The sequence below is a fragment of the Bacillus rossius genome, chromosome 17 (genome assembly GCF_032445375.1).
Source record: "Bacillus rossius redtenbacheri isolate Brsri chromosome 17, Brsri_v3, whole genome shotgun sequence".
Taxonomy (NCBI): domain Eukaryota; kingdom Metazoa; phylum Arthropoda; class Insecta; order Phasmatodea; family Bacillidae; genus Bacillus; species Bacillus rossius.
Genome location: NC_086344.1, coordinates 304920 through 330497, shown reverse-complemented (window position 1 = coordinate 330497; position 25578 = coordinate 304920). Strand labels below are relative to the sequence as shown.

The 25578-nt window shown below is 38.5% G+C and overlaps 1 non-coding gene across 1 annotated transcript; it reads left to right on the top strand.

Moving 5' to 3' along the window:
* Positions 1-2530: 2530 nt before the first annotated feature.
* Trnae-cuc (transfer RNA glutamic acid (anticodon CUC)) lies at positions 2531-2602 on the top strand. Its single transcript has one exon. It is a non-coding gene; the product is annotated as a tRNA-Glu (tRNA).
* The last annotated feature ends 22976 nt before the right edge of the window (positions 2603-25578 follow it).

Sequence of the window (25578 nt, the reverse complement as noted above, 5' to 3'; positions counted from 1 at the left end):
CCGGGTCGCTTTCACGGAACCGAATTTCCCAGACGGGAAAAACCCTTCCTTGGAGTTAAAAACTGTCAAGAAACCGCATGCCTTGACGAAGTTTAAGTCAGTTTTTTTACCTCGTCTTCACTGTATTATTCCTCCCAAAAAATTGTGGAAATTGTTCTTGAATACGCCAGACGATTGTTAGTGAGTATGAATCAAAATATCCGTCGTTAAAAAAAAAGAACACTTCCATAAAAACAAATGTCATTTAACTTGCAAACCCTAAAACTCCGACCGATGTTTTGTGCGTCCAAAAATTATGGCGCAATAATTAGCTGAAGGGGGAGAAAAAAACATTTGACCCATTTACTACGTCATCATGAATACGTCATCACGTCCTAGGAAAACCCTTCACAGTTTCCGTTCAGTTCACCCACACTGTAGAAAATATCCGTAACCTAGATGATAACACTAGCTGAAAATGTACAGTAGGTTTACGGGAAAGTAGCACGTATTTGTGCTGTGTGTCCCCCTCCAGGACATTATTATAATTTTTTTTTACTTTTAACCCGGTAAAACTTGAAGACTGTATGGCCTTATGTGCACCATCATCGAAAGTTAAAGGTAACACGATTAATTTCTCATACTTGAGCCTGGAGTGCACATCGAAAGTTAAAGGTAACACGATTAATTTTTCGTATATGGTTACAAATATCTTGGTATAATGTGTAGAAGCCTAAACTTGCTCTACAGAATAAGTCTGAATTATACTGAAACTTTTCGGCGGCAGGTCCAAAAAAAAAACAAAAAAAAAAAAAATTGGTTGTCTGTAAAGTCGGTTTACGGACGATAGTTTAACGTGACAACGTCATAACAAAACATCGATGATATGATTGAATTCTTTTATGAATAAATTTGAATCATTTTTATTGAATTATCACTATTTTGTATGGATACAAAGGAGTGAAATTAAATCTACAATTTCATTGATAAATTTACTTTTATTTGCACTAATTAATTCAAATATTTTTATTACTTTAACGAACAGATTAGTTTAACTTTAAAGTTTATACATGTTTGCTATTTAACTTCTTCCAATCTGTGTTATTCTGTAAAGGATAGGACGATGATAGGAAAAGTAGGAAACAAATTGGAGTGTTTCAAGTTAAATTTGCCTCGAAAAAGTCAAATCGATGGTTGTTCCAATCGAGTGGAAGAGAGATAGATGCGGCGCAAACGTACAATGAGTGTAACGGGACACCGAGTAACGGGACAATGTGTGTAACGGGACACTTTTTCGTGCGTTCAGCCGGCGTTCATCGATATATTAGACGTTGTCACGTCAATAAACATATTGTTACGACGCTGCTACGGTATACAGGCCGGCTGGGATTCCTGGGCCACCCCCTTCCCCTACCCCTACATGCTGGAAGGGCGCCATGCAGGTAGCGCCTGTTTCTACCTCTCTCCCTTGCCACCACCGACCATGTGTCTGCAACACTAGGTACTATCTCATCGCTGTTTTACTTTTCCCGCACTCAACCACCTACTGCACATATTTTTATGAATCTAGAAATGAACTACCGTCATCATGGTATATTATTAATAACAATAAACGCCTAAAAACTTGTATATTGTCTTAATGCTAGATACAATTTCCGAACTCTGAAAGGATTTTTTGTTTGTTTGTTTGTAAATACTGTTATTCTTTACATAAAGGACTATATCGTACCTACCAATTTAATTTTCTTCGTGTATTTTAGAAGCTTTAGGTGGTACCACATTTAACAAAAAATATTTTCTTTAATTATTTCTATTTATTATTTAGTTCATACATTTAAACCATTGTAAATATTTCAATTATTATTTATAAGTTGTAATATGCTATATGAATTTTTTAAAAAATAATTACTAGCTAGCAATAGTACCTCTGTCCAACGTGTCGATTGTAAACAATACTTGGATGCGTATCGGGATATTTGATTTTCTACCCGCTGTTTGCGCCACTACAAGACCTTTGCATTACGGGCGGTGTTCTGACAACCACTCCCCCTACCCCTCTCCCAAGCACTCTATCGTTGAGTCCGGGAGCTTCTCCGTGTCTCTAGAAGGCTCGGCAAGTCCCCAGTGCCCCGTCTGCGGAAAAGTGACGTGACTAGGACACCGTCGTTCTGGTATCTTCGAGTGTTGAAGACGTCTTTTTTAATGACGCGACACTTTGAAGGAGGGATGCGAGACTATTTACGGGGGCGGGCCTTGAGAGGGATACACAAGGGGAGGCCAAACCTGCAAGCAGGGTCAAGTGAAGAGTGTTAGTGACGCCTTGGCAAGCGATAGTGGGCGCCGAGTGAGAGAAGTGCGAGGCAGTGTTTTTGTACTGTGCGCATAGAATAAAAGTATTTTCGGATTTTTAACATTTTTTTTTCGCAAATACCGCTTCACTACATATTTACCTTTCCAAGTAAAATAAATAAATTGAAGATTTTGCAATACAATTGATCTATATAAATTTTCGAAGGTTTAGGAAAACTCTTATCGCGTATTGGCTTGTAAGTCCGGTATGGTCTAGTGGCTAGGATACCTGGCTCTCACCCAGGAGGCTCGGGTTCGATTCCCGGTACCGGAAGCTAGTGTTTTATAACTCCCGGATTTGTTTGGTTTTGTTTAAAGAGTTGCATTGAAGATCCGATAAATGATAAATGTAAAATAAAAGTATTGACAATTTTTTTTACATTTTAATTTGTATTTATATATGATATTATATTTTTTCGTACATTATCCTCGGTAGCATAGTGGTCAGTATCCGCCTGTGAAGCGAGGGACCAAGGCCCCCGCCCACATGGGCACACATGCGGCGTGGAAAGCTTCAGGGGAAAAAATTGGTTTTCTGTAAAGTCGGTTTACGGACGATAGTTTAACGTGACGTCATAACAAAACATTGATGAAATGATTGCATACTACTATGAATAAAATTGAATCATTTTTATTGAATTATCACTATTTTGTATGGATACAAAGAAGGAGTGAAATGAAATCTACAATTTAATTGATAAATTTACTTTTATTTGCACTCATTAATTCAAATATGTTTATTACTTTAACGAAGAGATTATTTTAACTATAACTTTTATACATGTTTGCTATTTCACTTCAAGATCGTCGAGAATGTTTTACGCTTTTTCGCAATTACACTTTTAACGACGAAGTTTGTTCGTCGTGAAATTAAACGTAGAATTTAATAAAAATGCCCTTGCAGTTAATAAAATAAGTATTAGTAAGTTTAAGAAAGAATTTCAGCTTTAATCTCCAAACCCAGACGCTAGTGGTGCGCTGGGGCCGAAATTAAAATTCGTTGAAAATATTTTACGTTTTTTTGTCTTCCAGTGCTCAAAATTATATGCAATTGTGGCCCCGGGCATGAAATTTTATTTATAATTTATTAATAATAACGCCCTTCGCGATAAATAAAGGAAAATATGTATTAACGAATGCCTGGTTACCGCGGAAGCGGATATATAGCACGATTCGTTCGGTTCGCGTCCGTCACCGTAGATGACAGCACCATAGGGGAATAATATTATTTCGTTTTATAATACGATTTTATAACAAATACGCATCCCAAACACACCAAACTTATTTATAATGAGTTACAATATTTTTTAAAACACTGTGCAAAAGATCCCGGGTGTAATTTTAATTATTATGTGTAACTGTAAAACACCATTGTTAGTACAAAAATGTATTTGAAAATTCAACATTACTTTTAAATAACCTTACCGATTGTGCTGAAAATCGGTGGATGATCGTTAAATTACATAATATTAATAATTCAAACGACGAAAACCTGACTGAAAAGTCAAATCGATGGTTATGCCAATCGAGTGGAAGAGAGATAGATGCGGCGCAAGCGTACAATGAGTGTAAAGGGACACATCGTAGTGGGACAATGTGCGTTACAGGACACTTTTTCGTGCATGCAGCCGGCGTTCATTGATTTATTAGACGTCACGTCAAAAGGTTACTCTATATGCTCATTGTTTATTCTTAATTTCTAACCCTTAGAGATACGTAAATATGGATTTTTTTTCTTTTAACCAAACTTAACTCCTTTTTCAAACCCTTTAGGGATAAATCTTGCAAATAAGTAAAATAATAATTTTAGTTAATTTTTTCACCGTTTAGTTTACGTCTTACGTATTAGTTTCGGATATACGAATTTTTTTAAAATAAAAGAAAACTTCCCCCTTATTCACTCCCGTTAAAAGACGAATTTTAATAAACTCCTAATAAATATAAGCAATACTTAACTCTATATGCAATTTTTATTTCTTATTGATTAGTTTAATTGAATTGGAAGTGTTGTTGACGCACGTGAAGACAATTTCCGCGAGTGTTCGCCTGGCAGCCGGACGACGCAACCCGCCCGGCATGCTAGCTTCGGAGCCGCTCGTGTACATTCGGCCATCTTCGGAAATACGCGCTCCGGACGGGAAATAAAAAAAAACTAATATAGTTCAACGTTCTTAAAATCTTAAAATATATTCTGCTAATTCAAAATGGTCCGAAGCACGCAGGTGTAGGTTTTGGCTCCCGGGAGATTCACTGCCTGTGTTGTTAGGGCTGACTCCCTATGTCTGAAGGGCGAGACCCGCCTGGCAGGCTTCACCTCCAGTGCCGGTTGTGTTTCTGAAAGACATGGGATTTTGAATTGCAAGCTTGCAACAAATACCAAAATGCGAATAGGTCTTTACTTAATTCACCTGTATCTTTATACGCCGACAGTTCCTCTATATTTAACTAGTAGTATAGTAGTAGATATTAGAGATTTGTAAATGAGTAATAAGTCCTAGCTATTAAGTAATAGTAATCAAAAATATATATTTCTAAAATAATAATAAAAAAATTTAAAAACCAAAATGAAAAAATAATATTTATAGTTATTATTTTAGTTTTATCTTAAGCACTGCACGTCAATCCCTGAGTTAAGTGTTTGCATATTTCGTAACGAAATGCCTAGTTTGTAAGTAATTTATCTTTTTTCTGTCTTAGTTTCTTAGTTTTTTAGGTGCTGACTGGCGGCGGAGTGAGTGGTCAGTGTAACCACTCACCACCAGGGGCGCTTGCGTCCCTGGTCAAATATTCCAGATACAAATAAAATTCAAAGCGGACCACGAGTCCAAGTGCCCAACCCCCGCATTGTAGACTCTTTTCTACTCTGTCCAACACTTCATCCAGACCATCCTGTGTCTCCTGTAAATTCCTACACGTAATGCATGCCAATTTGCTTCCCGCATGAATGTGCCGAGGGTTTTTCCCTGTGTCTATGCAGGTTTTACCTGGGCCCAACCTATCTCTAGTTATAGTCTAGATTTAAGAGTGAGGGGAGTTAGTCATGGTGCCAATCGCTGCCATGAGTGGCCAATCCCCTCCTAGCACACTATGCATGCGACCCGCTCCCTGCATGGCTAATCTCAGCATGACTAGGCGTATAGGCTTCGGCCTGAGACGCACCTAGGTCCCTCCCTAACCCGGACCCCTCCAAAATACACTTAGTTTTAGTTAGGTTAGGGAAAAAAAATCGGGAAACTGCGCCAACAGAGTCACTTCTCGCGGGGACAGTTCAGTTTTTTTCCACCACCTTCTCGATGGACGATGATTAGAGACCCGTGAATTTTGCGGATTCATTTCGTGTTATGCTAAAATTCAAATAATTATACCTTAGTGCTGCTTCTACCACTGGTTCACTGTTAATCTGGAGGACTGAGGGCCAATTAGAGACCCTCACTCATAGAAGTGTCGAATCACAGGCCACCCAGTCGAGACGACCCACAAGTCAGCAGCCAATGAACAGTTGGCATTTGCCCGAGTGTGTAGAGGATATTGGAGTCTATCCTGGAGGTCACTGAACCCGCGAAATTCACGGGTCTCTAACGATGATACAGTATAGATTATCCCCCCCCCCACCCTCTTTCATGAGGCGAAGGAAGAGGAAGATTTTGTTGCATTCTTGGCGTGCATCGTAAAAATTCATTCTCATCATTTTTTTTTTCATAACGCGCCTAAAGAAGTATGACCAAAATTCAATTATATAATTACGCTGGAAAACGTTTATACACACCATTGATATACTAATATTCTCAATAAATAAATGTTTGCAACGATATGGACTAGTATTCAATATCACTCACTGAAGTATAAGATTTAAAAATGCATATAGCATTTTTTTATATGAAGCCTTTATTTTTCATCTGGTGAAAATTTCGTTGCACGGTGCGCATACATCCTAAAAATTAAAAATAAAATAAAAAATACAAATTCTTGAGGAAAAAAAATGACAAGAAACAAATTACTTAGCTGTTCGATTTGGACCTCGAACGTCAGTGCTGTTTGTCTGCAGCTACTTTTATGTAACTTACGCTATAGTAAATCTGTTCTTTCATGGTTTTTTATTGGTCGTCGAGAACTCTACGAGGAAAGAAAACCTTATCCTCAAAGGTAGCCACACGCAGTTGCGGTAATCATTTATTTTCCGCAAATTAAAAAAAAAATTTTAAAAAAACACCGCGCGCGTCCACACAAAAGAGGAAGAGTTCGAACCGTGAACCATAACTTCCTGCCCACAAGAGCGCGGTTCGCTTTGCGTCCAAGCTCAGCTCGGAGAAGCGTGACCTTCCTTCGCCGCGGCTGTTGCGAGGATTTTTCACGGCGGTTTGTCTACGTCTGCCCGACTCTTTGGCGCGAGGATTGTTCACGGCGGTGTGTCTACGTCTGCCCGACTCTGTGGTGCGAGGATTGTTCACGGCGGTGTGTCTACGTCTGCCCGACTCAGTGACGCGAGGATTGTTTATGGTGGTGTGTCTACGTCTGCCCGACTCTGTGGCGCGAGGATTGTTCACGGCGGTGTGTCTACGTCTGCCCGACTCAGTGACGCGAGGATTGTTCACGGCGTTGTGTCTACGTCTGCCCGACTCTGTGGCGCGAGGATTGTTCATGGCGGTGTGTCTACGTCTGCCCGACTCTGTGGCGCGAGGATTGTTCACGGCGGTGTGTCTACGTCTGCCCGACTCTGTGGCGCGAGGATTGTTCACGGTGGTGTGTCTACGTCTGCCCGACTCTGTGACGCGAGGATTGTTCACGGCGGTGTGTCTACGTCTGCCCGACTCTGTGGCGCGAGGATTGTTCACGGCGGTGTGTCTACGTCTGCCCGACTCTGTGGCGCGAGGATTGTTCACGGCGGTGTGTCTACGTCCACCCGACTCTGTGGCGCGAAGATTGTTCACGGCGGTGTGTCTACGTCTGCCCGACTCTGTGGCGCGAGGATTGTTCACGGCGGTGTGTCTACGTCTGCCCGACTCTGTGGCGCGAGGATTGTTCACGGCGGTGTGTCTACGTCTGCCCGACTCTGTGGCGCGAGGATTGTTCACGGCGGTGTGTCTACGTCCACCCGACTCTGTGGCGCGAGGTTTGTTCACGGCGGTGTGTCTACGTCTGCCCGACTCTGTGGCGCGAGGATTGTTCACGGCGGTGTGTCTACGTCTGCCCGACTCTGTGGCGCGAGGATTGTTCACGGTGGTGTGTCTACGTCTGCCCGACTCTGTGGCGCGAGGATTGTTCACGGCGGCGTGTCTACGTCCACCCGACTCTGTGGCGCGAGGATTGTTCACGGCGGTGTGTCTACGTCTACCCGACTCTGTGGCGCGAGGATTGTTCACGGCGGTGTGTCTACGTCCGCCCGACTCTTTGGCGCGAGGATTGTTCACGGCGGTGTGTCTACGTCTGCCCGACTCTGTGGCGCGAGGATTGTTCACGGCAGTTTGTCTACGTCTGCCCGACTCTTTGGCGCGTGGATTGTTCACGGCGGTGTGTCTACGTCTTCCTGACTCTGTGGCGCGAGGATTGTTCACGGCGGTGTGTCTACGTCTGCCCGACTCTGTGGCGCGAGGATTGTTCACGGCGGTGTGTCTACGTCCGCCCGACTCTTTGGCGCGAGGATTGTTCACGGCGGTGTGTCTATGTCTGCCCGACTCTTTGGCGCCAGGATTGTTCACGGTTGTGTGTCTACGTCCGCCCGACTCTTTGGCCGCGCCTCTCGCCCGGCCGATTTGTTCTGAAACTTCGGTTTTCACTGCAGCGTCACCATCTGCCGGTGTGGCGTGTAACTAAGTAGCTTACTTGTGTCCAGCTCTTCCGTTTACGTGTTTGTTTACGTGTTAATAATTAAAAAAAAAAAAATCTTTCAATACAATAATAAATAGTGTTCTATCATTACTTTGTGGTTTATCCCTACTAATATTATAAATGAGTAAGTTTGTTTGTCTGTTTGCCCTTCTTTCCTGCAGCATCGAAGCAACCGATCGACGCGACTCTCTGCGTATAAGTAGTGTGTATTAGCCGTTTCTGGCACTGGAGTCGGAGTGTGGAATGTGGATGGGGTCAATAATCCACCACCCTGACGTCATGACGAAAATCTTGGATGACCTTGACCTTCAAAATTTCTCATAATTCCTAAAATGTTTTATATTTCGAGGGAAAAATTCCCGTTTTTAAGTTAAATTTCCCGTTTTATTCCTCAGAAAATTTATAAATTGGAATGCCTCTAAAGACTTTTTTTTGTCTTTGAAAGAAACCAAATTCCTAGAAAAAAATTGCTTAAGACTCCTCAGGCCTGGCCGAATTACAAGGGTCGTCGATACCCCTCACCTCCCTCCGCCCCCCACGCATCGTCATTCCTGTTATCGATCGCTGAGCGGCCTTTGGAATATTGCAGGCCACCGCGCGGAGTGGCGTGAATGGACGCCGCCTTTCTGGACTTTTCGGGCGTCGGGTCGGCCCGGGATGACGCGACACGTCACAGCCGCTCTCGTAGGTTCGAGAAGGGCGCCGCAGGTACTCGAGCATAATATTTATTACTGGCATATGTAATTTTGGAATACATATAAAAAAAATTTACTCTTCAATAGTGTAGCCTATATTGTGTAAACTTTTTGCATCAACATTTTGTAAGGATTTTTCCTAAAAATAATATGTTATTACTTAATGCAAACGTAATTAATTACTCGAAATAAAATCGATTCACAAAATATTACATGATTTGCATTTCCGCTGCAAGAATACATAACATATTTACGCCGACATACCTAATGACTGGCCGAGTTAACTCGGGATAAAACTGTGGTAATATTATCGTCCTTCATATTTCATAAACAAACAAATTTTTTAAAAAAAGGCCAACTGTTGTTCGTTACATTTCTAACCTACTTTTCTATTTAGTAATGAAAAAAGGTGATTTTTTTCGGAACAGCTTTTGAAAATAATATTGGAATGTTAAGTGGTAACCGTAAATTCTTAGCTCTAGACACTAAATTAAAAAGAAAAGATTATTTGTATCTTTTATTTTTATATCTATAAGTTTATTGTCGACTAAGGAACATTACAGAAAAATATTGAATGTTTCAGTCGCAGTCTCCTCCATTTACGTAGTATTGTTTTAAGTGGGGGCAGAGCCGGGCAAAGTGGCTACAGGTGCTGCTATCTCTCGGTAAACGCTCGAACTCGCTCCTCCCAATGCTGTTGGTCTCTTCGAGAGGGCCTATCCTGTAAACGAGTCGTTTCTCCAAGTTAATGTAATTTTTTTGTGGTTTCTAATCATACTGATGTAAGGCAAGTGCTCAGGGTGTGTATTTCTTAATGTGAAACCAAGTCACATACCGTTTCTCAAGGAAGTTACTTTGAAGGTTGTTAAGGGGGTGCCTCCCATTTCAGGTCATGATTTTATATTTGTATTAATAACTGATCAACTTTTAGACTTTTTCAATTGTTTAACTTTCACAAAATTAAAAATATATACAGCGTATACTTTTTGCATAATTAGCTGCCAAAGTTACATTTGAACATTTTTGGGTTGTACAAAGAAGGAGAATTTAATTTATTGCAGAACTGAAACTTTATTAGGTGTTTAACTGCAATGTCACTGGCCACTTCGTGACATGGTTTACATTTCTATCACAAAATAAAACTCATTTCAAGTTTCTTGGCTGTAAAAATTCGTAACAAATTTGAGAATTTTTAAATGCCAGCTAAAATTAATTAATCTTTTCTGAAAGAAATTCAAACCATTTCTTGAAGTAGCCAGTGAGTGGCATTGCAGTTAAACCTAAAAAGTTTCAGTTCTGCAATAAATTTAATTCTCCTTATTTCTACAACCCAAAAACGTTAAAAATGTAATTATGGCAGCTAATTATGCAAAAAAAAAAAAGGATGTGCTGTATATATTTTTCATTTCGTGAAAGTTAAACAATTGAAAACGTCTACAAGTTTATCTGTAATTACTGTAAATATAAAATCATGACCTGAAATGGGAGGCACACCCTTAAAGCCGGACTTCAACCAAATTCAGTCCGGCCGTGGGATAGGCATTTACATGCAAAACAAATTCTCGCGCGATTTCCACAATTTGTGTGATAACAGCGTCAAAAAAAAACCGTGTTGTAGATTTCGAAGACCTTAGTAATGCTATTATAGCTTCAAAAGTTTTATTTATTATTTTTTTACTTCAAGATGGTGATGTAAAATCATATAATATTCGAAGTATCATAGATTTCAGGCTATTCATTTAATCGCTTAAACGGCTATACTGCCGCCTTGACTGAGTTGATTTTTTTTTTTTTTTTTTTTTTTTTTTTTTTTGGTTGTCTGTAAAGTCGGTTTACGGACGATAGTTTAACGTGACAACATCATAACAAAACATTGATGAAATTATTGCATACTTTTATGAATAAAATTGAATCGTTTTTTATTGAATTATCACTATTTCGTATGGATACAAAGAAGGAGTGAAATGAAATCTACAATTTTATTGATAAATTTACTTTTATTTGCACTCATTAATTCAAATATGTTTATTACTTTAACGGACAGATTATTTTAACTATAACTTTTACACATGTTTGCTATTTAACTTCTTCCAATCTGTGTTATTCTGTTAAGGATGGGACGATGATAGGAGAAGCAGGAAACGAATGGGAGTGTTTCAAGTTAAATGTGCCTCGAAAAAGTCAAATCGATGGTTGTTCCAATCAAGTGGAAGAGAGATAGATGCGGTGCAAGCGTACAATGAGCGTAACGGGACAATGAGCGTAACGGGACAATGAGTCATCCTTTTTCGTGCGTGCAGCCGGCGTTCATCGATTTATTAGACGTTTTCACGTCAAAAAAGGTCAGCGGCGCTGATACTCTGTCTATAAAAACAAAAAGACAGCGGCGTTATTTGTAGTGAAAACATTGAGGACACGAGGCTCCACACATGTTTGTTGATCCGGGTGGTGAGGGGGGGGGGGGGGGGGTAGCATAACAACTGTTGAGTGATGGCGTCACTCCGTTGCCAATCCGGACAAAGTGGCCGAGCGGGTGTTGGCTGTTGGCCACTTTTATCGCCGAACACCTATTGTTTTTTTTCTTCTGTAGGCCTGCTATTACCACTCTCGATTTCAAAAACAACTTTGAAGTAATATTTTAATATAATTTGATGAATAATTGACAATATAAATAGTAATACCTATTCATAATCAATTAAAGTACAATTCAAATTGTACTTTGAGCCATTTGGCACAGACATGTTCAAAAAATATTTTATTGCTGTTACTTGAAGATGATGACGATGATGAACGAGAAGAAGTAGAGCGCCTCCACTGAAACGAAAGATTTTTAAGCTTCAAGATCACAAAAAATAATTGATCCATTTTCAAATGTGTTTCTTTTGGGCCCACGAACTGTGCGCTGGAATTGAATAATAGGTCTTTTTTTTTCCGTTTGCAAAAATTGCAAGTAGGCTGATTTTTTATTTGAAGGATAGCGCTTTTTCTAAGTTTTATAACGTTCATAATACGTTAGTAATTTTGTATTTTTTTTTTCATTTAGGCTGCCTTAATTATAAGCACCTTTAGTTATACAGCACACATCGAACCTAAAGTCCAATTCTTCCCACACTTTGGTTAACACGTCCGGAGTAATGGAAGCAATAGCTTCTTCAATTCTGTGTCTCAACTCTGGCAGATCATTAGGTAGCGGCGGAACGTAGACACGATCTTTTATAAACCCTTAAAGGAAAAAAATTGGTTGTCTGTAAGGTCGGTTTACGGACGATAGTTTAACGTGACAACGTCATAACAAAATATTGATGAAATGATTGCCTACTTTTATGAATAAAATTTAATCATTTTTATTGAATTATCACTATTTTGTATGGATACAAAGAAGGAGTGAAATGAAAGCTACAATTTAAATGATAAATTTACTTTTATTAACTATAACTGTTATACATGTTTTCTATTTAACTTCTTCCAATCTGTGTTATTCTGTTAAGGATAGGACGATGATAGGAAAGGTAGGAAGCGAATGGGAGTGTTTCAAGTTTAATGTGCCTCGAAAAAGTCAAATCGATGGTTGTTCCAATCGAGTGGAAGAGAGATAGATGCGGCGCAAGCGTAAAACGAGCGTAACGGGACTCAGTATAACGGGACAATGTGCGTAACGGGACAATATGCGTAACGGGACAATAAGTTATCTTTTTTCGTGCGTGCAGCCGGCATTCATCGATTTATTAGACGTTGTCACGTCAAAAAACAAATCGCATGGCGTTACGTCAGGTGAACGTGGAGGCCAACTGAAGAGCTCTGTCGTCTCGACCATTACGAACGATCCAACGGTCAGGGACTTGTTACGTTCATCCACGCTCGTACAAAGAGACTCCAAATGGGGAATCCAGTTGCCAAATAAAGTTTTTTTACAGGGTTCACCTTCTACTGATTGCGAGCGGGAAAAAAAATCAAGAAAGAAGTATTCGCGCATGCGCTTATCTAAAACTGGTTTGAGTTGCTCTTTCGTTGTGACTTTGAACTAAAACTCGACAATGCCATTACTGCGACATTCTTTTATAAACGGCTGGTTGAGACCGGTCCATGGGGGAAAAACTCCAATTGCCGAGACTTAAGACCTAGTTTTTTTTTTTAAATAGTTTTTTCGAGCCCGCCCAATAGACAGCAGGCTTTCAAAATACATTGCTAACACAGCTACATTGATTGTGAGAAGTTATGCATAAGCTGTTATCGGGCAAACAAAACTAATGAATATTAATTCACTCAATTTTGGCAGCCGCGTATTTTGTGATGTGGCATACCAGATATTTTTGCATCTCCTACTCGTTTATATATAACATGACCTTTTTTTTTATTACAAAACAGCATTAAGTGTTTTTTTTTAATCACTTTCACTAAACAATTAATCGTTGAGTAGATTAATTGACATTTATTAACCTAAAACTTTGTATTAGAACCACTATCCCGAGTTTTCTTTGCTGGTAGTTACGGGCCCACCCAACAGATAGCGTCTCATGTCGCGCGAAACATGGTTTCAGTTTCCACTGCAAGAGTAGCACTTCTGTGTCTCCTTCCTTGTTCTGTGATTAGAACCTCTATCCCGAGTTGCTTTGCTGGTAGTTACGGGCCCACCCAACAGATAGCGTCTCATGTCGCGCGAAACACGTTTTCAGTTTCCACTGCAAGAGTAGCACTTCTGTGTCTCCTTCCTTGTTCTGTGATTAGAACCTCTATCCCGAGTTTCTTTGCAAGTAGTTACGGGCCCATCCAACAAGTGTCGCGCGAAACATGGGTTTCAGTTTCCACTGCAAGAGTCGCACCACCTTGTTCTGTGGACCAGTCCATGGGGGAGAAACTCTAATTACCGAGACTGAGACCTAGTTTTTTGAAGTAGTTATGGGCCCGTCCGCTAGATAGTAGTTTTCATAATATATTGCTGCCATAACTACATTAATTTATTAGGAGAAGTAATGTATAAGCTATTATCAGGCAAACAAACCAGTGAAAATTCATTCTATTTAGGTAGCCACTAATTTTGTGGTGTGTAATAAAATGAGTTTTTGCACCTCCTACTCCTTTATTTATTACATGACGGTTTATTACAAAACAGCATTAAGTATTTTCGCATCGATTAAATTAGTTTTGCGCCGCCAAGGAAATAACTTAACATAACAAAAAAAACGTATTACCTAAAAAAAACTTCGTATGAGAACCTCTATTCCGATTTTTTATTTGCTGGTAGTTACGGGCCCGCCCGACAGATAGCGACACATGGTTTCAGTTCCCACTGTAAGAGTCGCACTTGTTTATTTCCCTCCTTGTTCTGTGGACCGGTCCGGGCGGGGAAATGCCGGGCAGGAGGGGTTGGCGCACCTGGGCGGCGGGTATTGATCGGCGGGAAGCCTTCTTTTCACAGACGGGAGAGACAAACGTCCGATCGTGCATCTTCGGTTTTTTTTTTGGTTCATTGTAAATAAATATACAACTCATGATAACTAATGGTCAATTAGGTTAGGTTAGATACATTATAACTACTTTAAAACATTGTGGGCGGTTAGGATGGCTAAATTAAAGATACTGTGAAATCATGTAAACGGTTTTCCCCCAAATAAATAAACCTGTTGTGGTACGGGGGAAAAAAAAAAAGCGAGCATGAACTTCGGGGAACTTCGGGTGTGGCTATCTCGTCTGTGAAATGAAGGCTTCCCGTCGATCGCGTGGGGGGGGGGGGGGGGGGGGAAGCCTAAGATGTACATCAAGTTCTGTCCCTGCGCGAACACGCCCGAATATTCACCTTCGGCCAACCTCGGGTTCATTTATATACATATTTATATTTCTCTGTTTATTTTAAAGTAGCTATACTAACCTAACTAACCGTCCATGGCGTTTTAAAAGCGTTTTAATGTAGAGCTAACCTTAACCCTTTGAGACACACAGAAATATATTAAAATTAATTAGAATCTATTGTGTGACTTTTAGCAGACGTGGCGGAAGGAAAAATTAAAGCAGCCAATGTTGCTTGTTCTTGTCAGGATCGCCAGATAGCAGCACGATGCTTACTCACGCGAGGTATTTCGGCAATACCACTGGAACATTGCGAATAGTAACATTTTCCAAAGTGGTATCATGGCAATACCACTGTAAAACAAAGGGTTTTTTAACCGACCACTTTTATTATTTGAATTTTTTTTTTCCTGCGCAAAAATAAAAAAAAAATCCCGAGGTCGGCCGAAGTGTACGGATGTTCGGGCGCGTTCGGGCAGGGACGGAACCTGATCGATCGCGCGCCGGACCCCGCGCGCGGGGCGGCGGGGAATGGCGGCTGCTGGGGTCGCCGCCTGCCCGGGGGTGGAACCGCCTCCGGGGGCGGACGCTGACGCCGCCCCCGGCGCCTGCCAGGCGCTCGTCGCGGCGCTGCTGGTCGCGCTGGTGCTGGCGACCCTGGTGCACGCCTGCAAGGTGAGCCACCGCCCCCTTTCACCCGCCCCCCGGAACCCGTCGTGAGTCCTCGGCAGCCCGACATCTGGCACGAAGCTACTCCTTCTCCAAGTGACTCCCTGCGATACTCTGTCCAACACTTCATCCAGACCATCCTCTGTCTCCTGTAAATTCCTACACGTAATGCATGCCAATTTGCATCCCGCATGAATGTTTTACCTGGGCCCAACCTATCTCTGGTTATAGTCTAGATTTAAGAGTGAGGGGAGTTAGTCATGGTGCCAATCGCTGCCATGGCTGGCCAATCCCCTCCTAGCACATGATGCATGCGACCCTCTCCTTGCATGGCTAATCCCAGCATGACTAGGCGTATAGGCTTCGGCCTGAGACACACCTAGGTCCCTCCCTAACCCGGACCCCTCCAAAATACACTTAGTTTTAGTTAGGTTAGGAAAACAAAACAAAAAAATCCCTGCGATATACATCCCACACCGAGAATAATAGGGCCACATCTAAAAAAAAAAAATTTTTTTTTTTTTTACATTTTTGTATATTTGTAATGTCTATGGCTATATATATATATATTCGGTATAACAAGGCCATATATCGTCGGCGTCCTTCTAAAACCTCGTAACTCCATTTCAGTCAATTTTACAGGAGAACTTATGAGCTTTTGAAGCACGGTTTCGACTGACAAAGATACGAGGTTTTATAATTTGTGAATAGAAAAGGGACTAAGTAGAGTTGACTTACGAGGTTTAATCAGCATATGCACTATAAAAAAAATGAAAAAAAAAAATACACCGAACACATCATGAATATAAAACTGGGAAAATCTGGACTTACGAGGTTTTATAAGTAAGCTGACGATATGTAGTACAAAAAATATTCACCTGAGATGAGATATGTCCTTATTACATTTTAAATTTGTGAAACAGAAATCAGAATAATACAGCCACACGTTGACATGCGGCCTTATTATTCGTACAGCTGTAGGGTGGGGTTGGAATACACCGTGGCCATATTTTTACTTGTGCCATAGAAACAGTGCCGACATTATGCACTTCTTGATTGCTGAGGCTAAGAACTAAACTTTCAATTATTCACTCTCCTGTAAAATGTAGTTTTTTTTTGTTTTTTTTTTGAGATGTGGCCCTATTATTCTCGGTTTGCGATATATACACAGGGGTGCAACAACTAAATTTTCAAAGAGGGGGGGCAATATACCTTTTTATAAAGATTCATCGATCCTCCCCTATTGAAGACCCCCCCCCCCCACCACCACCCCTCCCCCCCCCCCGGGAAAATTTGTATTTCAAGGTGGAAAATGGTGCTGTTTAAGCAGTTTTATCATCTAAAAATTGATTGCATAGCTAGTAGAAATAACATATTCGACCTGTACAGTACTTTCTTCGCCCCCGTTTTGCCCCCACTTCAAGGTTTCAGAAGGGGGGGGGGGGCAAAATACCCTTGCCTCCCCCCCTGTTGTTGTGCCCCTGTAATATACATACATGCATACATACATACACACACATACATACATACATACATACAAACACCATTGCAGTTTAGCACTGTTTGTCGCGGAAAAAAATTCCGAAAATATTTTATTTATTTATTTTGTATTTTTTTTCAGTTGATCCCACACGGAGTCAAGGCTCCGGGATATAGAACATGTCACGTGATACAATGTAGTTCCCCTTACATACAAATATGTACCTAAGTGCAGACATTAATATTTACATGATGCAAGTTACAAAAAAAAATACAGAACATATTACACAAATTTAACTATGTAGTGATACTTGATACTTTATATAAAATATGACGATGAAAAAATTTTCACGGAAAACAAGACCGAATCGGCCGATTTCGGACAAACGGAACCAACGATCAAACTCAACAAGTATAATACCTTGTTTTCCGTGAATTTTTATCGTCATATTTTTTTTATTATTATTTAGTTTGATCTTCGGAGATTTTTTGGTTGACAAACGGTGCAAAACTGCAATGGCGTACGTCCAAAAAAAAATCTGCATTGAATTATTAAGCTACCCCGCTTGATAACAATACAGGGCTTGTGCTAATGCTTATCGCAGCGTACGATTGAGATACGTGGAGTTCAACTGCTGTGTATGATGATGTGCTGTTTTTGTGGAAAGCTTATGTTAATTATTGTAGCCGGTCCTTTGGACGCCGTACGGATTAGCTCGTGAATTCTGAGTCCTTACGTTTACTTCTCTTGGTTAGACCAATAGCAGCCGAGTACCTAATTGCGGTACTTAACTTCTAAATACGATAGAAAATGGTTTCAAGTACAAGGATATCTGGTGATCTATTATAACTTTGTCTTATTTTTTTTATGGAAATTCTGCCGTCCAGTAATATCAAACAATATTTTTTTTTGACGTGACAACGTCTAATAAATCGATGAACGCCGGCTGCACGCACGAAAAAGTGTCCCTTTACGCACATTGTCCCGTTACGCTGTGTCCCGTTACGCTCATTGTACGCTTGCACCGCATCTATCTCTCTTCCACTCGACTGGAACAACCATCGATTTGACTTTTTCGAGGCACATTATACTTGAAACACTCCCATTCGTTTCCTACTTTTCCTATCATCGTCCTATCATTTACATAATAACACAGATTGGAAGAAGTTAAATAGCAAACATGTATAAAAGTTATAGTTAAAATAATCTGTTCGTTAAAGTAATAAACATATTTGAATTAATGAGTGTAAATAAAAGTAAATTTATCAATTAAATTGTAGATTTAATTTCACTCCTTTGTATCCATACAAAATAGTGATAATTCAATAAAAATGATTCAATTTTATTCATAAAAGTATGCAATCATTTCATCAATGTTTTGTTATGACGTTGTCACGTTAAACTATCGTCCGTAAGCCGACTTTACAGACAACCAATTTTTTTTAGGGGGTACATTTATTTAAGGGGATTTTTTAGCGGGTACATTATTAAAGAAATTTTTTGAGGGCGTGTAATTAAAGAGTATATTTTAAAACTAGAAACTGAAGAAAGAATAGCCACTCCAGTGGCGCTGATAGCTGAATTTCGCACTACGGATTCCGTTTTCACTTTTACCGTTTTTATGGTTCGACGTTTTTCACTTTGTCACGTTGAGATTCTGTCCTTTAGTTTGTTATCTACTTGCGTATTTTATTTCGAAATTTATTTCGAATTTCGAATTACGACCAACATCTTGCTGATCAAGAGAATACAGTTTTTGCTTTTACCGTTCAACGTTAAAAAAAACTAAGTTAAGGAAAGAAAAGTTAAGAAATAACAATAAAAATGGTTTTATTTCATTGTTATTATGATTAATATTATTAATTAATAAATTAATGTATGTAAATGTGTAAAATACACCCACATAAATGCAACCGCTATTTTATACTACTTGAGTGTATTTTAATTTTATATTTGAAATTACCTCTCAAACAGGGTGTACAACGAAAACTTTAGTGATTTTTAATCGAAATCTAGAGGGATTTTACTTTGGTCCTAAATGGGAAAACTCTGCAGGAGTTGGCATCACTGGATGAGATTTTAGTTGTGTGCCATATTGGTGGGACTTGAGAACAGTTTATACTTTTATCAGTCACATTGTGGTATGTAATTGTTGAGATATTACAATTTTCAGGCAATTCCTACTTTAAAAATTAATTACTTATTGCAATTAACTTATAAAATGTCACAAGCGATAAATGTAAATAGTAAAACTTAAAAAAGTGTGTAAAAGTGTGTGAAAAAAGGTATATGAATGTATACAAAAGTGTGTGCAAAAGTGTGTATGAGTGTGTATAAAAGTATGTGCAAATGTGTGTAAATATGTGTATGAATGAGTGTGTACAATAGTGTATATGAGTGTGTGCAAACGTATGTGCAAAAGTGTGTGCAAACATGTGTATGAGTGTGTACAATAGTGTGTATGAGTGTGTGCAAGTGTTTGCAAGTGTGTGCAAACGTTTGTGCCATCTGTTGCCTCTCCCGGTTCACCCATCACATACCCAGTAACTTCCCCTCATACGATCGGAATTTTCGTAACGCTCGAAAAATTGTTACCCCCTCAGCAAAGATGTTCCACTTCAGAAAGTTTTCATGGTTAGAATTATTATGTTATATTATTTTACGAAACCCAATTAATTAATACGTTGAAAAACTCATGTTCACAGTGTTGGCCATATGTCACGAAATATTCATTTGGTAGTCAACACAGTTGGTTACTAACACTACCAACAGATTTCGGTACACATCACGAAAATTTCACTGGCTGAAATTAACGGTACGATTTCAATTGTGAACCGATTTCGCACAAGTCGTGTAGCATGTCCTGCTGTGCACTCGCTTGTGATTATTTTTTTGAAGTGAATCTTCTAATGCGACTTCCAACCAGATTGCGTTGAACTTTAACGCTACCATGGAGGGGGTATGAAAGCAACGCTCCTGGGGAGGGGGAATAGAAAGAGACAGAGCGAGAGTGAATGCGTGGCACTCGAACGCATGCGCGTAGTATACCTGTTACAGGCCAGCGCGAGCGTTAGCAACGAGTAGCGTCCAATATTCCAAGCACATGCGCGTGGTATTCTTGCTATGCAGCAAAGTAAACAGTGTGAGCTTCGTGAAATTAGCTGAAATACGTACTTGTTGTTCTATTTTATTGTTCTATTTTAATTTATAATATTCATTATTTCATTTACTTGTTTCTTTAGTTTGATTTGATACGATATGATTTCACTAAAAATCAATTTCTACTCCTTCCTTTTTTCATTTCCACATTACGAAGTTTCACTTCTTCCTCACGGAGGGACTCCACGTACTTTTTTTTTAATAATGCACACGGCTTATTACGTGCAGGAGGAAGATCGTAGACGTATTGTAATCTACTTCCTTGCATTTCGGCACGTCACTGCGTGCAGGAGTCGTTCTAACTTGGTCTTCACGGTCTACAATGGCACGTAACCGGAGGCGGATCAACCGGAACATTTCGCAATCGCGTGTGCAGCTTCCACGATGCCCCTGAAGCGTAGCAGACTTCAAGCCATGAGATTGCATTTCAAGGTTACTAAATGTTAATTTAATTTATATCTGTACTAATAATTGAACTGTTCGAGACAAAAAGGCCGTACATTGGATGAAATGATTAGGAAAAAAATATTGGAAATTGCTATTTTCATTATTGAGAACTCAAAATTATAGTTTTAAAAAAAATTTCGATAAAATTATAATCCGTTCTTTAATGGGGGTGAAAACGGTGTAAGTCTTGATTAGTTAAAAATAAGTATCTCCGAATCTAGTTAAGTAAGGTGTGAATTTTTGAAAAAATAATAAACTATAAAATATTATTATTTAACTTATTTGCAGGTGAAGGGAAGTAGTATAAATTGGCAGATTCTGGTCTCATGTTATTGTTATGGGACTATGGCTTGGTGGCTTACCAATCGTGAGGACTCGGGCATGTTCGGACGTTTCCGCCGCTCGTTGACTATGATTTAATCCAGACCATCCTCTGTCTCCTGTAAATTCCTACACGTAATGCATGCCAATTTGCATCCCACATGAATTTGCCCAGGTTTTTTTTTTCCCCTGTGTCTATGCAGGTTTTACCTGGGCCCAACATATCTCTAGTTATAGTCTAGATTTAAGAGTGAGGGGAGTTAGTCATGGCGCCAATCGCTGCCATGGCTGGCCAATCCCCTCCTAGCACATGATGCATGCAACCCTCTTCCTGCATGGTTAATCCCAGCATGACTAGGCGTATAGGCTTCGGCCTGAGACGCACCTAGGTCCCTCCCTAACCCGGACCCAAACACACTTAGTTTTAGTTAGGTTAGAAAAAAAAATTAAAATAATCAGGACCTCGATGCTTATTGTTGACGACGCCACATCCGCCATATTGGAATCCACAAATTTTGAAAATTTGAAATGATTAAGCTAGAAATTCGGGAAAAAAAAGTTTCAAAAATCATTTTAAAAATTCGCTTATTAAAATAATTATTTATTCTATTGATTTCTATGCTTGTTGCGATCCTTGCTCGATGCAAAAAAAATTGTAATATCAGGTAAAAGTATATTTATTATTTAATGAAATATGGTGAAAAAATCCTAAAAGAGGTATACATTTCTCACCTACCAGCCTCCAACTAGTTCGATCGATTCGTGTTCTTGGTTCGATCCTTGCTTGATAAAAAAAATTCTAAAAAAAAACTTAATCAAAAAAATCGTGAAAACTCCTAAAAGCGACTTAAATTCCTCATCCACCAGCCGCCAGTAAGCTATCGATGCATCTTGGCCACCATCTTGGAAATTCGTAATTTTTTAGCTAGAAATTCGGAGAAAAATGTAAAAATCCTCAAAAAAAATCAACTGATTTAGCTACTGTTTTTTTTTTCTCGATGTATCCCTGTCCTATATTTTATCCGTGCTCATTGCAAAAAATATAAAATAAGGTAAATAATTTGAATTTTACATTGAGGTGACAGGTTCGAGAAATAAAATAACAAACCTACAAATAAAAATATATTATGTAATTTCTACAAGAACAAAAAAAAAACACAAGCGAATTACTACCGTTCCTCGATTTCTGAAATCTTCTTAGAGTACGAAGCAAGACCTTTACAGGCCTTGACGTGTGTTTTCAGGGCAGATCACGTCCAAACGGTGGCCAGTTGGTTTTCTAGAAACGTCAGATAGATTGGACAGACACAGACACACAGATGCGGTAGGAATTGTGTTTCCAAGTACCTAGTCTATATTTATTGCTGCTTTGCATGTATACTTTTGACTTGTTTCAGCAAAATCATCAAATAATTTACAAGAGAACAAAGTATGAAAGACAACTGAATGAAAACCGAAATACCTATATTAATGTTCAGTTTTGTTTTATCAAACACAATCATTTAATAGGTAGTAGGGGGTCTGCGAGTACTCGAAAATTTAGAATTTGAATCGATTAATTGTGTATTCTATTTGACTTTTGGAATCAAATAATTTTTTTTAAATTATTCCTTACTCTTAGATACACTAAAATAATCTATGTAAGTTCTATGAAAGTTTAGTTTCGTTAGCTGTCACACCTGTACAAAGATCGCATCATAAATCCTGGCCTTGCATGAAGTGAAAAGCCAAAAATAACTTTACTATAACTTTATTATAATATTTTTCACTTTTCTCTATGTCAAGGTCATATTATTGCGATCAATAATACCGGAAGTCTTGTTCACTAACGTCTGTCAGCCATCTTTCAATACAAGCAGTTTTACGAGAGATAAAAAGCATTTACACAACTGAAACTTTTAACATGCTACTTAATGTTTTTCCTTTACCAAAGTAGTACCTACCTACTACTCCTGTTTCAATTTATTTGTGCACTTAACCTCGTTTATCATTACATCTTCCAATATTTGACGTACATTGTAGGAATATAATTTTTTTAAAGTATAATTACATAAATATTTACTCAGCAACGCTTCTCTGCAAGGATTGTGATTGTTTCATGGTAAACGGACAGTAAACTTTTAACTCTGTGTGTCCTCAAACTCAACGATGGCGATTTGTACAAACACAAGTCAAAAGCTTTCATTCGTGTGCGGTTATATTACAACAATCAATATCTCGACCATATATCGACTAACTATATCTCGAGCCTCGGCATGAAACGACTGTTAATATCTCGGCGTTCTGCTTAGGGATGCAACATCGCTCTTAAAAACATCGATATCATGAACATCGATGTTCAAACGAAAAAGCATCGATGTCAAAAAACATCGTTCTGACAACCGATACATCGATGTTTTAACCGATGTTTTTAAATATCAGGAAAAACATGCCAAAATGATTTAAATTATAGTATGTAGCCAAAACCATACCTTCTGCAGGTTCCTGACCTCAATATCCACAAGATAGATGTGAAAGTTGAGCGGTGACCGTAACATTATATAGCGGAGAAATGAAGATAAAGGTGTACTGCACTGCCCTTAAGTGGTTTCAAGATTCAGTATCATGCCTAAAAATTACTCCGAAAACACGCCTTTTAGCCATTTTCACTCTACTAAAAACACAGTTTAAAAACTTATTCCGAATTTAAAAGTAACTTTCGGCATTCCGCGAAAAATTAATGCTTTTCGTAAACAGACCCCACTCTGATATCCTGAAGTTCTGTGCACCGTATGTGAGCCCGGGCATACTGCAGCCTTAAGACACAGGCTTACTTAAAATAAAATTACTTGTTTTTTATGTTTTTAGTTATTTCATGAATATATTGTAAATAGTACAGATCATGAGAGATCTATCTATCTAAAAACCATTGCGATACGACATTTAGTTTTCAAGAAACTTTTTATTTTATTTTCGATACTTATAAAACTTACATTTTTAAGTATAAATAAATGTTGTAAATGCTAAACCATTTTGATTGGTAACCTTATAATTTTTTCCCCAGTATTTTAAGAAGTCTATAATAATCATTAAAAAATAACTAGGTATTTTTTTACACAATTTATTTTTAATTGAAAAAAATAAGGAGAAAGCATGAAGTGTATGTGCAGGTTTAAAATGTAACATTAATTTTCTTGATAGAGCTAGCGAGAACGTAACGGTACCAATCAATAGCTTGTATGTACAACAAGCTAAGAAATTGTTCGTAAAGTCTCGCTGCTTTTCCCCTATATTTTTCAAAATTTAAAAGAAAATTCTTTTATAAACAAATTTTTTTAACGGTATTTATTTTTTCCAAATGATTTTACACATCTTAAAGTACAGGAAAAAATTTGATACTGAAATCAACCAAATAGTTCAGTATTTACAACATTTTGTATACCTACTTAAAAATGTAGGTTTTTATAGTAAGTACTAGCTGACCCGGCAAACGTTGTTTTGCCATATAAATTATTTCTAAGAAATTTCTAGTGTAGAAAAAAAACTTATTGTAAGTGTGTAAGGATGTGGTATATGAGGATGTGGTGAAAGAGGCATGGAGCGCTATGAACGATGAGGGAATATAAAAATAATAAAACACCAAAAAATAATTTTTATAACTTATTTCAATTTACTATTTAAAATCATATATAATTAATTAATTACGATAGTAACAGTAACAATCAATATCAATCTTTTAATACTATAGCATGAACAATATTTTTTGCTAGCCCATCTTTAGCTAACAAACAAACTGGATGGTTTACCCACTCGAGAGCATGCACGTATAATTGTCCGTGAGTAAAACATGTTGTGCTCAAACCTAAGCCAATAAATATAGTTTAAAAAATAAAGAAACATGCTTTTAAAGATTATCAAACTAAAAAGTAAAAAATAATTTTAAAATTAAATTTATGACAATAGTATATAAGCAATACTAGTAATGAGAAAAAAGCTTGAGGCGCTTTGTGCCATATTTTTTGAATATTAAGCGCCCCATGCTTTTTTCTCATTTATACTAGTATTGCTTATATACTATTGTCATAAATTTAATTTTAAAATTATTTTTTACTTTTTAGTTTGATAATCTTTAAAAGCATGTTTCTTTAGTTTTTTAAACTATATTTATTTTTAACTTTTTAGTTTGATATTCTTTAAAAGCATGTTTTTTAGTTTTTTAAACTATATTTATGTATAATTATCATAGGGAAATGAGTTACCGACACTACCTATTACCATCTGAGATAACTATTTGGAGTTGCAACGTCACAAAGAAATGGTAAAGTCTCTACGAATCATTTGCAGTTAGATGTATGGATATAATATTAGAATTTACCGGGGAAAAAAAAAAACATTTTTGTTTTTCGGCGTGGCCGGGAGTAGAACCCACGATCGCTGAATCCGAAAGCTGACATCACAAAAGTCGCGCGCCTTAGACCGCTCGGCTAACAAACGTAATGGGTGAGACATTTTACATTGATGAGTCACTCACTCTTAGTCGAAAGAGTTACAGACGGACAGACAGAGTTACAGACGGACAGACAAACATACAGGTGAAGCTAATATAAAGCATGTAAAAATAGACATCGTTTGGCCTTGGGACTTATTGATAGTCATTTCAAATGCAAATCTAATCAGAAACTGAACACTTTAAATTTAATTCGCACATCTGTAGGTATAATAGGGATTTGTGGTATTAATATATTTTCACCTCGGAACTTGCCATTTAAAATGCTGGCTTCGATAACGTTTTTCATTAATATTTTAATGTCTAATCGTGTACCGTTGCACAGCCGTGGTGGGTTCAAGTTACGAAGTAAAATAATCGGAGATCCGACCTTCAATTGTAAA